Source organism: Neopsephotus bourkii, unplaced genomic scaffold, assembly GCF_033783945.1.
Source record: "Neopsephotus bourkii isolate Nb327-2 ecotype Australia unplaced genomic scaffold, CSIRO-AGI_Nbou_v1 NB_1749, whole genome shotgun sequence".
Lineage (NCBI taxonomy): Eukaryota > Metazoa > Chordata > Aves > Psittaciformes > Psittacidae > Neopsephotus > Neopsephotus bourkii.
This window is the reverse complement of record NW_026902223.1, coordinates 8,590,038-8,604,295: the sequence shown is the minus strand read 5'-3', so window position 1 is coordinate 8,604,295 and position 14,258 is coordinate 8,590,038.

The following is a 14,258-nucleotide window of genomic DNA, read 5'->3' as shown; positions in this document are numbered from 1 at the left end:
CTTCCATGAGTTTTAGGATCCTCAGACAGGGTTCAAATGATATGCAAAGATCATGGAAGGAAAAGCTTAAGAGAAAGGTGAAGGAAAACCATGATCTTTTTTCCAATTTGTGCAGTGACCTGGGAAATATTTTCCATCAGTCCACATCCAGGCTACAAAAAAGCAGACCAGAGGAGGCGAAGGCAGCTCTAGGTCAAATTATTGAACAGGCACATTCCAAGAACATGTAGGCCAAGCAAATGACACTGGTAACAGATAAACCCAGATCACAAGCTGAAAAGTCAAGTGTTTATAACAGAAAACTTTCATTCTGTTATCCTCTCCCACCTCCAAGGATGGATGCAAAGCAACTGCAAGAAGCACAACATGAAAGTCTGCCTCTGGAGCTTTGTGCTTTTGCTTTCTTGACACAACAGAATTTTTCTCAATTCTGAGAAGATGGAACGTGATGGGTAACTGGAAGAGAATCACACAAAAACACTATTGTGTGTGGACAGATCAGGGATGAATAATTTGAGACCATTCCCAAACAGCACTTAATCAGAAGGTTTGAAGGATTCTTGTGTGTTTCTCCAGCAATACAAAACACACTGGTATGATGCCTTTCAGTTTGACCTGGACATAACAATCCTCTTTCAATGAAATAAACATTTGATCTACAGCATTCCTGCTCTGAGAGGAAAGCAAGTAATTAGGTATCACACTTCAGCCATTGTAACATTAGGCATTTCCTAGAGTCTGTCTGCCATAGCAATCTTCTCTTCCCTAAAGTGTTGTCCTTATTATTTTTCAGGAAAGAGTTTGACACTTTTATCAATATATCCATTCAGGCTTGAAGCACAAAAGCAGCAATTATTCTTCCCAATTATTTTACAATGTAAAACACGTCATTTTAAGTGCATACAGTGATAGAATATTAAACTATGGATTTTACTCCTAACAATAATAATTCCCCTCATTTAAGATCTCTCACTTCTCTTAGGACTAGAACATCACAAAGGGTTTCCATCCTATTTACTTGCAAAAGAAATTCATTTCAATGTCACACGGGTTTTGGTTTTGTTCTTACCATTGTGGCATAACTGTGTTTTCCATCACTTCAGAGACAGCACTAATAAGATACACCTTATTATTAAACATTATTACAGCTGCCAAGTCAAGCACTCAAAAGACAGGAAATGCAGTTCAAGTTTAGCTCCCAGCAGGTATAGATATATGATTTTAACTTTATAATAAGATCTGCCTTTGAGTTCTCTGGACTTTTTATCCTGAGAACTGCACCCACTGAGCATAATTTAGGCACCCTGAATGAGCCCCTAATGATGGCCATGTCTCAAGACGTGAACAAGAAGGTTCAGAGACCAACTTGACTGCACTGAGCATTTGTCAATGTCCACCACATGCTACTGCTAAAGGAACATCAGTAAACGAGACACTGGAACATCAGAGTACTCAAATAAGGAACACATCACTGAAAACCATTTGGAAAAGCCATCATTTAAGCAACTTCCTCAGCATCACATCAGCATTCACTAAAATTTGAGGGGAACTGAACAGGCACCTCAAGTCACCATACAGAGACATCCCATTTGCCATCTAGCCCATGAAAAGAGCTACAAAACACACACACTAAAGAACAGAATCTGAGAGGCATTAATGGCTCAATGGCTCATCTAGGTTGCACATACTCAGAACAAACTAACACAGTCCAGCACTGATGAGCACACTGCATGCCCTGAAAGCCACCGTCCTTCTTAGGGCTAAAGGCAGTCTGTAATTACCTCCATTCTTTAAGATGAATTGCAGACTAGAAAGTAGCATCCTTAATCCTCACCCTTCCTCCCAGTTACCATTCCAATGATGGAAAGGTAAACTAAAGTGTTCCAGTGTAAAGCAGCACAAGAGAAACAGGGGATTCTACATCCCATAAAATATTGACTCATTGACAAAAACCCCAAGACATTTCTGATTATTAAACAGACATTTAAATTACAACTCAGAATTACTCCAGCTGCCAAATTAAGAGAACTCAATGTTTCAAAGCTCCAACACATTAACATCATGTATGGACCAGATGATTTGATGACTTATAAAGGTATCTTCTGTACTGCTGACAGACGGGGTACACTACAAAGTGATCACACACTAGCTGCATAATATGCAGAGTTTATTAAACCAGCATACTAAAGCAAGCACACTAATGTGAATTAGGTAAATATCTCTACATATATATTGAATAAGTACAATCAAGCAAATCAGAGATATAGGTATGTAAGTAAAGTACCAAAAAAATGTTAGCAATGAATTAAATCATTACTGTACAGAGAGAACAGAGATTAAGAAGAAATACATTAGCAATTACCGTTGAATCATCATCCAGGCCCAAACTTCCAGCTGGGAAGCCCCACTGCAGCCAATGCCAGGAGTCTTAGGTAATTGGAATATTCCTACTCCCATAGGCGAGGCTTCTCTCATGGCCACAAGAGGGTCCCACTTTTATACCCTTAGAAACGCAACCAGCTTTGTTAGATGCCCGTTAGACATGCCAGATCTCTAACCATTTACTCGTGGGCCTGTGCAGTTTTTCATGATCTCACCATTGTCCACCCTGAGAGCACTGGCCAGGCATCCCAGTGCAGCCAAGGTCATAGAGCAGCTGCACACCTATGTTTTCTTGTCTCTTTCCAACAGTCCCGATGAACACAAACATACATACTCTACCAAATACACTGTGACAAACAACATACTCTGTTACGTCTCTCAGTCATGAAGGAATCAACTCTCAGCTAGGTTCCCATCCATTACATTTTCCAACCCAAACCATTATGATTCTGTAAATCCCTGCCAGATTAATGAACTAGGAAAGCCATCAAAAATTACCTCCAGTGAGAAATTTTGCCCCCAGTACTCAACTTCCCTAGTAATACTCGTGCAGGATTTACACTTCGCACAGGATTTACACCTAGTACTCAACTTCCCTAGTAAGACTCGTGCAGGATTTACATTGGGCAGGAATTCAGCTTAGGAAGGAACTCAGCTCTCCACAAACATTTGCTGATGGAATGCACTGCACATAAGCCTACTGCCTCAGTTACACAGGACATATTAGCCAAGCAGGTCAGTTTATTTCTATGGCACACGCTGAGCATGTAATTGCACAGCAAGCCCATGCCATCCAGTAGTTATAACCAACCTGCCAATTAATTTTCTCTTTCCCCCTTCCTCAAGCCTGCAGCTGCTACATAACAGTGATCACACTCTGCCTATTCAAACAACCTACAATAAACACACAGTTAACCAAGAAGTCTATTTAGCAAGTAATAGCTGCTATTAATATTAATGGCAACTACACATGCATATTGCTGGGAAAATTAGTGTGTATGGTTTTTACTTACTAAGAGCTGGGAGGCTGTTGGAAAGCAAATGAAGGTCAGAGATTAAACTTGTTACTCAGGCCTTGCTTAGCTTAGATAACCCAGCAAATGGCTTCTCAAGCTTGGAAAGCTCTTGGGCAGGTATTCCATGACGTTTCTTTAAAAAAATAAGTTGTTCTGTTGGAATAAGAGAAGCAGGAGCTCTCCCAGATCTCTTGATCTCTTCCCCCACCAGCCCTGATGCACAACAGACACCCCATGGAACTGTGCAAGCAGGACATGTGTGGAAATTCTCTCCTTTCCCACCCCAGCTTTCAGAGGCCAAATCTTTGTCCTGAAAATGTATCAATCAAACCCCCTGCCTTCTCACTTGTCTATGAAAATTACACCTTAGGATCTTGCATTGATAAGAGAGGCATGCTGTGTAACAGCATCATAAAAAGAGTTTATTCCTAGCATTTTACCTGTGGAAAACAAAGCACTCCACAACAGTGGCAAACATTATAATCTATTTACAGCAGAGACCGAGGCATAGCAAAGATTTTAGCAAAAATCCAGCAAACCAGTATCAGCATCAAGAATTGCATCAACCTCCCAGTAGCCGCTTCAATGCTCCACCCCAACCTTGCATCGCTGGGGGATGCCAAACAACTGACAGGTGACTGGGGAAAATGAAACATCAGGAATGAAGAGGAATAAAAGAGAGATTTGTATTGTTCAGTTACCCTGAATGACACTCAACTGTACTAGCTTTAAATAACTGTGGTACATACGTCTTCATCAGACCTATTCAGAATGAGATGAATCAAGCCCAAGAAGTGCCTTTCCTCTGCTTTCATTTCCACTGCAGGTTACCTGAACGGCCACACTGACACAGACATTGACACTGCAAGTGCTTAAGCTTTACTGAGAGTTTTGTGCCAGAACTCTGTGTATTTCCCTGTGCAAGAATAATACCAAGACAATGAATACACCTCTCAAAGTCATCCCTATTGAAACAGAGAAACGGGCAAGTATTTATCTAAGCTCTAACTCCAAACTGTTCCTATTAGATCCAACACATAACCCTTTCATATGAATAACTTCATCACTATAGATGAAAAAAACAAAAAAACTTTTCTGGTTCCTATCAGCCAAAGTTACTTTTGGAAATAAAGCATTGAAAATAGACACTTTTCAGCCAAATCCTACAAAAGCTCATGTTTGGCCAAGGAGAGCTTGCTCTCAGTTCTCTGAGAAGCAGCTAGAAGGGTTTGGGGATATGGATTACTTTCAAAACTAAAATAATCCAGCATTCCATCAGAAGGTGCCAACAGCCCTAACTCAGGTGAGTAAGTGCCGTGTGCTGCCTTGCCACAGTGATGTACTGAGAAGGAGAGCGGGGCAAAGATGAGCTGGAGATGGCCCTCACAACGGCTCCTACAACATCTAGGCAGGACACATGTTTGTCTGAGGTCCAGAGCATGTCCATGGGTACAAAGAAACTTCACCATCTTCTCCATAGGCAACCCTCTGTTCTTCAGTCTTGCTTTTCAGTGCGAACATGCAGCAACATGGACATTTTAAAAAATAAAACACACAATACCCTCTAAGCAGTAAAAGCTCTTTGTTTTGCAGTGTGAACACAAGGCTGTGCTGAGCACTGTGAGCTTCAGTATCCCAAAGCTCTAGTGGCCCCAGGCATCCTAAAGCACATTGGTACTGTCCTGCCAGCCAGCATCACTGAGGAGTCAGAAACACTGAGATTCTGACAAACAAGTGACTCATCTCTCAGGCATCACTGAGCTTCAGCTGCTCCAACATCCTCACCAGAGAGCATGCCAGAGCATGCAAACTGCCCTGATAGGCAGACGATTTCAAGACATTTCTCCATCCAAGACTAGAAGAGAAGAGGAAGCTCTGTAAAGTATCGCTTTACTTTTTCCTTGGAATCACACTGATTAAACCGCTTTAAGCCCATTCATGGCAAAAGGCTGTTCACACAAATGGTTCCAGCTGCAGCAGCCACCCAGATGATTATTTCACTTGGGCACTGAGGCTGACCGGACACTGCAGGCGCAGTCCAGCCTGACCCAAACTCAGCAGCACATCCAGCTGCCACAAGCCCTCCCCAGCTCTGCTTCCTCCAGAGGCACTGGCAGCAACATCCACGTTGTCAGGTCCAGACCTGGGCTGATCATTCCTGGACACGCCAACCCTGTTTGTACAAACTGTGTGGCGGATTTTTTACAACCTGTAAGAGAGTCCTTAGTGGGATTGCAGTAATCTGAGGCTACAAATACAATTTAAGCAAAGGCTCAGTAGGGAAGCAAACATCAACACAGCTTTATGGTCAAAACAACAACTTTTGCTATGGAACAACCATTAAGCCCAGAAAGAGTTAAACACAAATCACTGTCCCAAAAACCTGTAAATAAATAGCAGAGATTTCTAGGCTGAGGCGAGGTCCTCTTATCAGCCTGGAGGGAATTTATATCCATGAGTTAAGCCATAAGAAGATAGGCTTATGTAACAGAAGAATTTATACAGCACCAAAGGGCTCCAGGCACTGCTTTAATGCCTCATAACCTTCCAGGCTCTGGAGCACTTTATATTTATACTCCCCCCTTCACTACTTTCAAGATTTCCTGGGATTTTAGCATAGCACTGTTGTATTTTATTTTACAGAATTGAAATGCGGTTTCATGCCATGTTGGCATGTGACTTCATTGCTTTGTCAAAATGAAAAAGAAATAAAGCACCATGTTCCTGTTCACCACCTTTGTCACACACATGAAGCTTATTGTGTTAAATAATCCTAAAATCTGAGAATAACAGGGTCAACCACACAGCCATGTGACATTCCCTCAATCACCCTGGGATGTTTTGTCATTTCATTTATTCAGAGGAGCAGAAAACACAAGGCATAGCTGGTGCAGCACCTCTCAGGCAAACTGCTCCTGGCTGCCAGTGTATCAGTGCTTGCTCACAGAGCATCTACCAAAACATCCCAGAAAGTCTCTTTGTTATTAATGGTGGACTGCTTTACGAAACAAAGTGCTTTCAAATGAATGAACAGCTAAAGAACTGTACCCTAATAAAGCTGAATTACATGATGAAGGGGGCCTATAGGGGTGCTGGGGAGGGACTCTTCATTAGGTACTGTAGTGATAGGACAAGGGGTAATGGGTTAAAACTTAAACAGGGGAAGTTTAGATTGGATATAAGGAGGAAATTCTTTCCTGTGACGGTGGTGAGGCACTGGAACGGGTTGCCCAGGGGGGTTGTGAATGCTCCAACCCTGGCAGTGTTCAAGGCCAGGTTGGACGAGGCCTTGGGTAACATTGTTTAGTGTGAGGTGTCCCTGCCCATGGCAGAGGGGTTGGAACTTGATGATCTTAAGGTCCTTTCCAGTCCTAACTATTCTATGATTCTATGGTTATGGGCAGCTGCTTAATCAGCCAAAGAGCTCGGTTTTAACATCAACAGGATCAACCTTTAGGGTATTTGGTTTCTGTGACTGTTCAATATTTGACCTCTCTCCACCCAGTTTTCTCTCTACATCCCACAAATCTTGTGCTATATAGAGATATACTACCAGCATAACACAGATCTGCAGCCATTGTCTTGACCAGCAGCTGGCGAGTGATGAGCAAGGGGTGCCCACTCTGCCTCATGCTTCTCCTCTGCACTGACTGCCCAAGGGTTCAGTGGCACCCATGTGGCAGCAGCAAGACCAGATGAGCTCTGTGTTTACAAACCTACATCAGTCATTTGGGGAAGGATTTCCAAGGGCTAAATGTCATAATGAAAAACCATTTGGTATTCCTCCAAACCCAAAACAAACCAGTCTCACTCAAGCCAGAACACCTCACCCTTGAATTCCCTCCAGGCAAGACCAGTAGCAGATGACAGTGTCATGCTTTATAAATGTCACACACAGGGCCAAAACTGTTTCTGCCTTCACTGATTATAAGGGATGAGGGACTGTTGTGCTCATCTGCTTTGGCCTCCCATGTTACCTGAGCCAGGGAGCTCAGCAGGAATCACTCTAGTTTGAAACTGTCAGGAATCATCCCTTTACTACTCTGAAAACACACATGTTTTCAAGCTGTTTTCTTTTGGGAAAAGGAAAGGGTTTAGCTACTATGGTTTTATATAAACTGTATGTATGTGAAAAGGTACTCATATGATATTACCCAAAATACAGTACCATCCTATTATGTTCAACTACATATATACACATATACACACCTCAATGCCTCTATGCTAAAAGGCCCACAAAAAACTTAGTTTTATATTAAGAAAAGCAACAGGTTCAGAGTGACATGTGCAGAGTTTTAATACCAGTGCTATTCATAGAATCAGAATGATTTGGGTTGGAAGGGACCTTAAAGCTCATCCAGCTCCAACCCCTGCCACGGGCAGGGACACCTTCCATTAGAGCAGCTTGCTCCAAGCGCCTGTGTCCAACCTGGCCTTGAACACTGCCAGGGATGGGGCAGCCACAGCTTCTCTGGGCACCCTGTGCCAGCACCTCAGCACCCTCACAGGGAAGAGCTGCTTAAGAGCTCATCTCAGTCTCCCCTCTGCCAGTTTAAAGCCATTCCCCCTTGTCCTGTCACTACCTGCTCTTACATAAAGCCCCTCTCCAGCTTTCTTGTTGGCCCCTTTAGGCACTGGAGCTGCTCTAAGGTCTCCCCTTAGGAGCCTTCTCTTCTCCAGGCTGACCCAGCCCAGCTCTCAGCCTGGCTCCAGAGCAGAGCTGCTCCAGCCCTCACAGCAGCTCCGAGGCCTTCTTTGGACCACTCCAACAGCTCCACATCCTTCTTATGTTGGAGGCCCCAGAGCTGCACACAGGACTATAGGGTGGAGGGTCTCAAAAGAGTGGAGGGGGAGAATGCCCCCCTCTACCTGTTGGTCATGTTTCTTTTGTTGCAATACAGGATACTGTTTCCTGGCTTTCTGGGCTGCAAGCACACATTACCAGGTCAAACTAGGTAAGAGTGGGAGGGACTGTTCCCTTCTCCAGCAACTTTGAAGTCCTCCTATTACATTAAAAAAAAGAAAATAATTAAAAAAATTGTGTTTTTAAATTAAAAAAAAAACAACCAAAAACCAAAAAAAACCAACAGGGAAAGTGAAGTGATTTCTATTTTTTAGTGTCAGAATCAACCATAATGACATACTTTATATTTACAAATGCACATGACTCATTCGGGCATCTCTGTTGAAGTGGTGGATTTCTTTCCAGTAATTTAATAGCTGAATGAGTTTATCAAGAAAAGCAAACCACCATCACTGATATGCACACTGAGAAGCTGGAGAGACATTACAAAATCCAATTGCATTTGACACTTCTCCCGGCTCCAAACAGCGAGTACACAATTCCACAGGACTCTCTGTTCCTGGAAGATGCAGCCCCAGCTCAACTCCGTATATCAGCTAGCCTAGAACAAACATTTTGTACTTACAAACAGCATCTTAATTGACTAGATGAAAAAAGTAGAGCATGTACTCCACATAACAAATAAGCATGTATTTTCTATGTTTTCTGCCACATTTCCAAGCATGTACATCAGTATAAGAATAAACACCTGAATACATCAACAAATCCCATGTGCCAAAACCATAAAGTAGTTACAGTTTTCATGCCTGGATCTCTACCCAGGTACCAATGAAACCTGACAGTTCTTCCAGCATGAAGAAAAGAGTGTGTGTCTAGACAGACACACGCTGTGAATAAGATGCTGTCGCTTGACTCATAGGACTCTCCAAACTGAGTTATCATCTATTTGTATATCTCTGACTTCTTGCATACCCCTTAACCCTTCAATCTTTGTCATGCAAACCACAGCATGAAGCATATTACTCTATTAATACTCCAAATATCTTTAATGCTTTAGGGAAGTCTAAAAATTTTCTGTAACTCTAAATTTTCAGAGACTGTGAATGAGTTTCCAATGATGAGGGCAAAATGATTGCTTCCCATACCAGAAATGCTAAGTAGCTCTTATTTACTTACATCTCCCAGCAGAAGTCACAGATGTTTGAATTCATTTTTGGTAGGGATTAACAGAAGATACAAAGTTTCATTATTAAGTAGTCAAACTAATTAAATTACAGCAGCTTGGACAACAATTCCAGATTTGCAGTACAGAGATGTTAATTCCCAAAGATGCCATCCTCAGTCCTGACCTGGCTTCTTTAAGCTGAAATGGCAAAGGGCTGGAGCGTTTACTTCAAGAACTTTTACAGTGAAAATGAGTGCTGAAGTGAAGTCCCAAGCAATTGGGCACATGAAATGAACACTCCAATTCAAAGCAGGTACAACAGCAGGAGCCACCTCATTCGGCAGGACAGCATGTAGCTGAGCCCTGAAGTTGGCAATGATGCACGGAACTGGAAGCCCACTCAGTTTTGGTTTAGAAACATTCAAGGCAAAAAAGAAAGAGTATTTCCACAGTCTGACTTACACAACTATTTTGCTTTCAAACAGGAAACTCCATTAAGATAGGACTTCCTTGAATGTGTATGTTTTCTGTCCCTTGCCTGGTATTTTCAGCAGACCCTGCAATGCTCAGTTGGACTGGGACTGGTCAAGAACTCTCTAGCAAAGCCATGCAAGCTTTCTCCACCACCACCTACCATTTGCTTCTTCCTGACCTATGCAGGTCAGCAGCTGAGACACAAAGTTATTCCCAGAGCTCTCAGTCCCCAGGGCCACAATGCCAAGAGGAAGCAAACTGCATCAGCACCACTGATGGAAGTGTCCCTGGAACCATCTCTGCTATCTAACAGAGTAACTGGAGATGGCTTAACAGAACCATACTAGAAAGTGGGTCTCGTACGGAGCCTCCATGCTTCTTCTCTACCTTGGCTTCATCTTTGCAACACCCCCCCAAAGCCTAAATTATGCAAGACTGACACAGAGCCCTCTTTTTCCTGACACTCAGCTCACTTTTTTATGCATGCACAATCACACGCACTCAGACCACATTTCACCCCCTCTGGCATGTCAAATTCTGATAAAATTTATTAATCAGGTGAAACAACAGCCTCCAAGAGCCTATTCTTGTGTTTATGTTGTAGCACCAACACTGTCAAATCCAGAGGACTGCAGTGTCCAAACTAGCAGCTATTTTGGCAGCATGTAGAACTACATGTGATGTATCCAACACAACAGCAAAAGCTCTAGCAGCTTTTACTGATCTTTTTTGAATGGAACAGGAGGTATTTTTCTTAAGTGCAAATCATTTAATATTGCAATAGTCACAAAACTCATTAAGCCAGCCCAGACAATGATCACATCATCATCATAGTTCTATTGAAAGCACTTGCTTCTTTCAAGAGGACCAACACAATACAATTATCAGAACATTTTTCTGGCAGTTAGCACCCTTATTCGTTGTGAGGGTGAGAAGTGTACTGAAGCTTCCTCTTTTTCTTTTGTTAAGATCCCAATTAGAAAAATCAGTGACTTCCTAAGGTTGCCACAACATTTCAATGTCCCAATTTTTCCACTGGAGACCACAAACTTCATTGCACTTCACAAGCTGAGCAAATTGAGCTCCTTGCTCAATTACTGAGCCAGCACCAGTATGACCTTTACTAATCATCTTCTATTTAGAAGAAAATTCATGTTTCTTTTGACTTGTGGGTGTTTTGCAAATGCAGGAAAATAACAGCATGGTTTCCACAGGATGAGAATGCAACATATGAGAAGAGATAATCGCTCGCCACATCTCACAAGCCCACATGCTTGCAGGAAAGCAGAATATTCCCTAAAAAACAGCAGGCTAAGGAGAGGGACTGCAAAAATCCCGTTATATAGCACTGAGTGGAAGTGCCAGAAAGCCACCCATACTGCTGCTGCCCTCACATCCCACCCTACACCTGCAGGGAAGAAGTTGCTGCGTAGGTGATGAGAGACACAAATCTTTTCTGACAGCTTGACAGCAGGCTAAAGCCACCCAAATCTGAAAATGACTGTCTAAGAACAGGCTGTTGCCAGCTATCCAGTATCAGCTGAACCTTGCATTCATTTCTGAGCTAGAAAGATGCTATGTAGCAACTTGATCCATTAAGGACTGAGTGCTTTCACATTTTAAAGCTGACAGGTGAAAGATACAGATAGAATAACTTCATGTCAGTGAGATAAGGAGTTTTCCCATCAACTTTGCCCAACCATTTACCATTTCCTGCACTTCATGAACTAGAGAACACCAAGTGAAACTACAAGGCAGCAGGTTTTAAACAAACACACGGAAATAGTTTCTAACCACAACTATGTAATTAAACTGGGGAATTAGACTGGGAAACAGTCTGTCCCACCATGATATGGCCAAAAGCCAGTGAGGAGCCAACACTGCTCTTGTCCCCATCACCCCCTTTCTGATGATCACCATCCACAGAGATTTTTTTCTCTCTTACTCCTGAAGATGCATACAAGGAGATCATTATTAGCTTGACCTGGTTTCCTCAGAGATCCTACAGCAGTAAATCCAGGCACAGGATGAACTTTATTAATATGAGATGTCCCAGTTTTCATTCCTCATAAATTGTTTCACATTAGTGATTTTTCTTTACTCTCGCACAAAAGTCAGGGCAAGAAATAAAGACTACAACTAGAGCTAACATGGCTCAAATCAGCTCAATCACAGACAGAGAAAAAGCTGTCAAGCTCTCCTATGCATAGCTATAACACCCATCTTACAAGCTGTAGCAATGCATGTGGGCAAACGTTTTTGAGTATCAAGAGCTAAAGCAGGTCTTTAATCACATGCATGCTTACGCTTCCCGGATTTCAGACCGCTGGAGCTTAGATTCGGGTTAATACAGAAAATCAAAGTAATAGCATGGGAAGAAATGCAATTCAGGAACTGGACAGGCACTGAGAGAAGCATGCGTGGAGGGCTAAGGAAGGAATGTAGTCCTAAAATCAGGAGAAAAGACTAAGCAAAAAAAAAACAAATGTACTGTCTGGAGAATAAATTATCTGTACTGTTGCAGTAAGTATTTCCAGTGTTGTCACAAACTGAAAGTCCTCATTTGCAATGGACCTCCAAGTCATATCTGACAACATTTATACAGAATTCTGCTGCAGCTGCTGTGTCAGGGTCCTTCTTACTAAACACCAGAGAATCCAAAGAGAAATGAGTCCCTACCTTGTGGGAGAAAGCATTTCATTTCTTCTGCTGCAACAAATTCCTACTGAAGTTTTTCCCATATCTGGGGGTTTTGTAACACCTCCACCCTTTGTAGATTCCTGAAAGCCTAGTAAAATCCTGGATGTGCACCTTCTTCCCCTCCATGGGTCCTTTAATTGGGTTTTCCTCAACTGCTGTCTATTTTTACAAACCTCGCATTCTTGCACTTCTGAAACTTGTTTGCTTTAGCTGCAATTGGCCAGGACACTCAAAATTTACATGGGAAACTCTCAGCAAGGCTGATGTGCACAGAGGATTCACTCATAACAGGTTTGGTTTCTTAGTTAAGAAAAAAAAAGCTGAAATATGCCATTTTTCTGGCAGCTGTGAGGATATTTCATTTCAAGGAAGAGATGCACAATTAATGATCAGAACACTTTGATATTCTACATTCTGGTTCTTTTCCTTCTGGGCTGCAAGTCTGGATAGCTTCAGCCACATGGAGGGAAAGCTGTGATAATGAATAATGTGTGCAGGGTGTGCTGCCTCCTGCCTGCGCCAGCAGCCTGGGAGCATTTGCTGCCAGAGCTATTCTTTCTTACTAGTAATTTATTCTCTCTTTTAAGAAATAAGAATCCCTAAACTTCTGCCAGAATACACAAACCTCTATTTTGCACCACTTCTCACTGAAAAATCTTCCCCTCATCCCGCCACCCCAGCTGTAAATTTAGGGTTGTACTTATACTGGGACTGTCAGTAAGTGAAACACAGACTGTCATAAACCATCTTCAAAGAACCAAAAAGTACTGATACTTCTCCATACTCTCAAATAAGATATTTTTATCCTGAAACATCATAAGAACAAAAATTATACTAGGAACAACTCAGGCACCAGGGAAACGTGGGAGTTTCTTACCTTATTCATTATGCATAGATGAACATCTATTTAGCATCCAAGATATGCGTCAGCAGCAACAAGGGAGTTAAGGGAAATCAGCAATTTCTGCAAAAAACTGAGGTCTTATTAAATGAGGAACATGCAAAAGGATTGCAGGGCATTTTACAGGCTTGGGCAGGTATTACTCCCACACCTCAGTGCTCCTGCTTGCTTTTGTCCTACCCTAAACCAAGCCAAGTTAGTCTTTACCCGGAGCCTGTACTTAAGTTTCCCAGGGGAAAAGTGTTTGCACCACAATGGCAACTGAGATTCTGGGCTTTCTGTACAGAAAAAGGAATGGAGAACTTTTCCTCCAGTTCAGAATGAATTTTAATGCAGGAGTGAAGCAATGAGCTAGGTAACTCCTGCTTGCTTCCCTGCAAGGGTCCTCCAAATGGAATAATTTCTGAAAGATGTTTTGTTGCCCAAACAGGAGTGCAAAACTACTGGAAGAGAGAAAAGCAGCTGAATTTAAAACAAAAGAACCTAGGGCACAGATCTTGCTCTTCTGTCTCCTGCAGAACAGCAGGACAAGGGAACAGATAGCTCCGCACACTGCAGTAGATGAGGGCAAGCACAGTGACCTCGGGTATGAAAAGCAAAGCTGGGCTCTTGCATAAATCTCAAAGCATTCAGAAAAGAAGCATTTCAGCAAAATACGTGCTTATTGGCTTTGATATTTATTATAGTCCTTTCCCTGGCCAGACAATCTTGTCTTCATGGTACCCTACTGGAGCTCCTCAAAATGCAACACAGACACCCACTAATATTTAAGTGACAAACTAATCATGTAGCTAACAAAACCAGCTGGCTTGCACC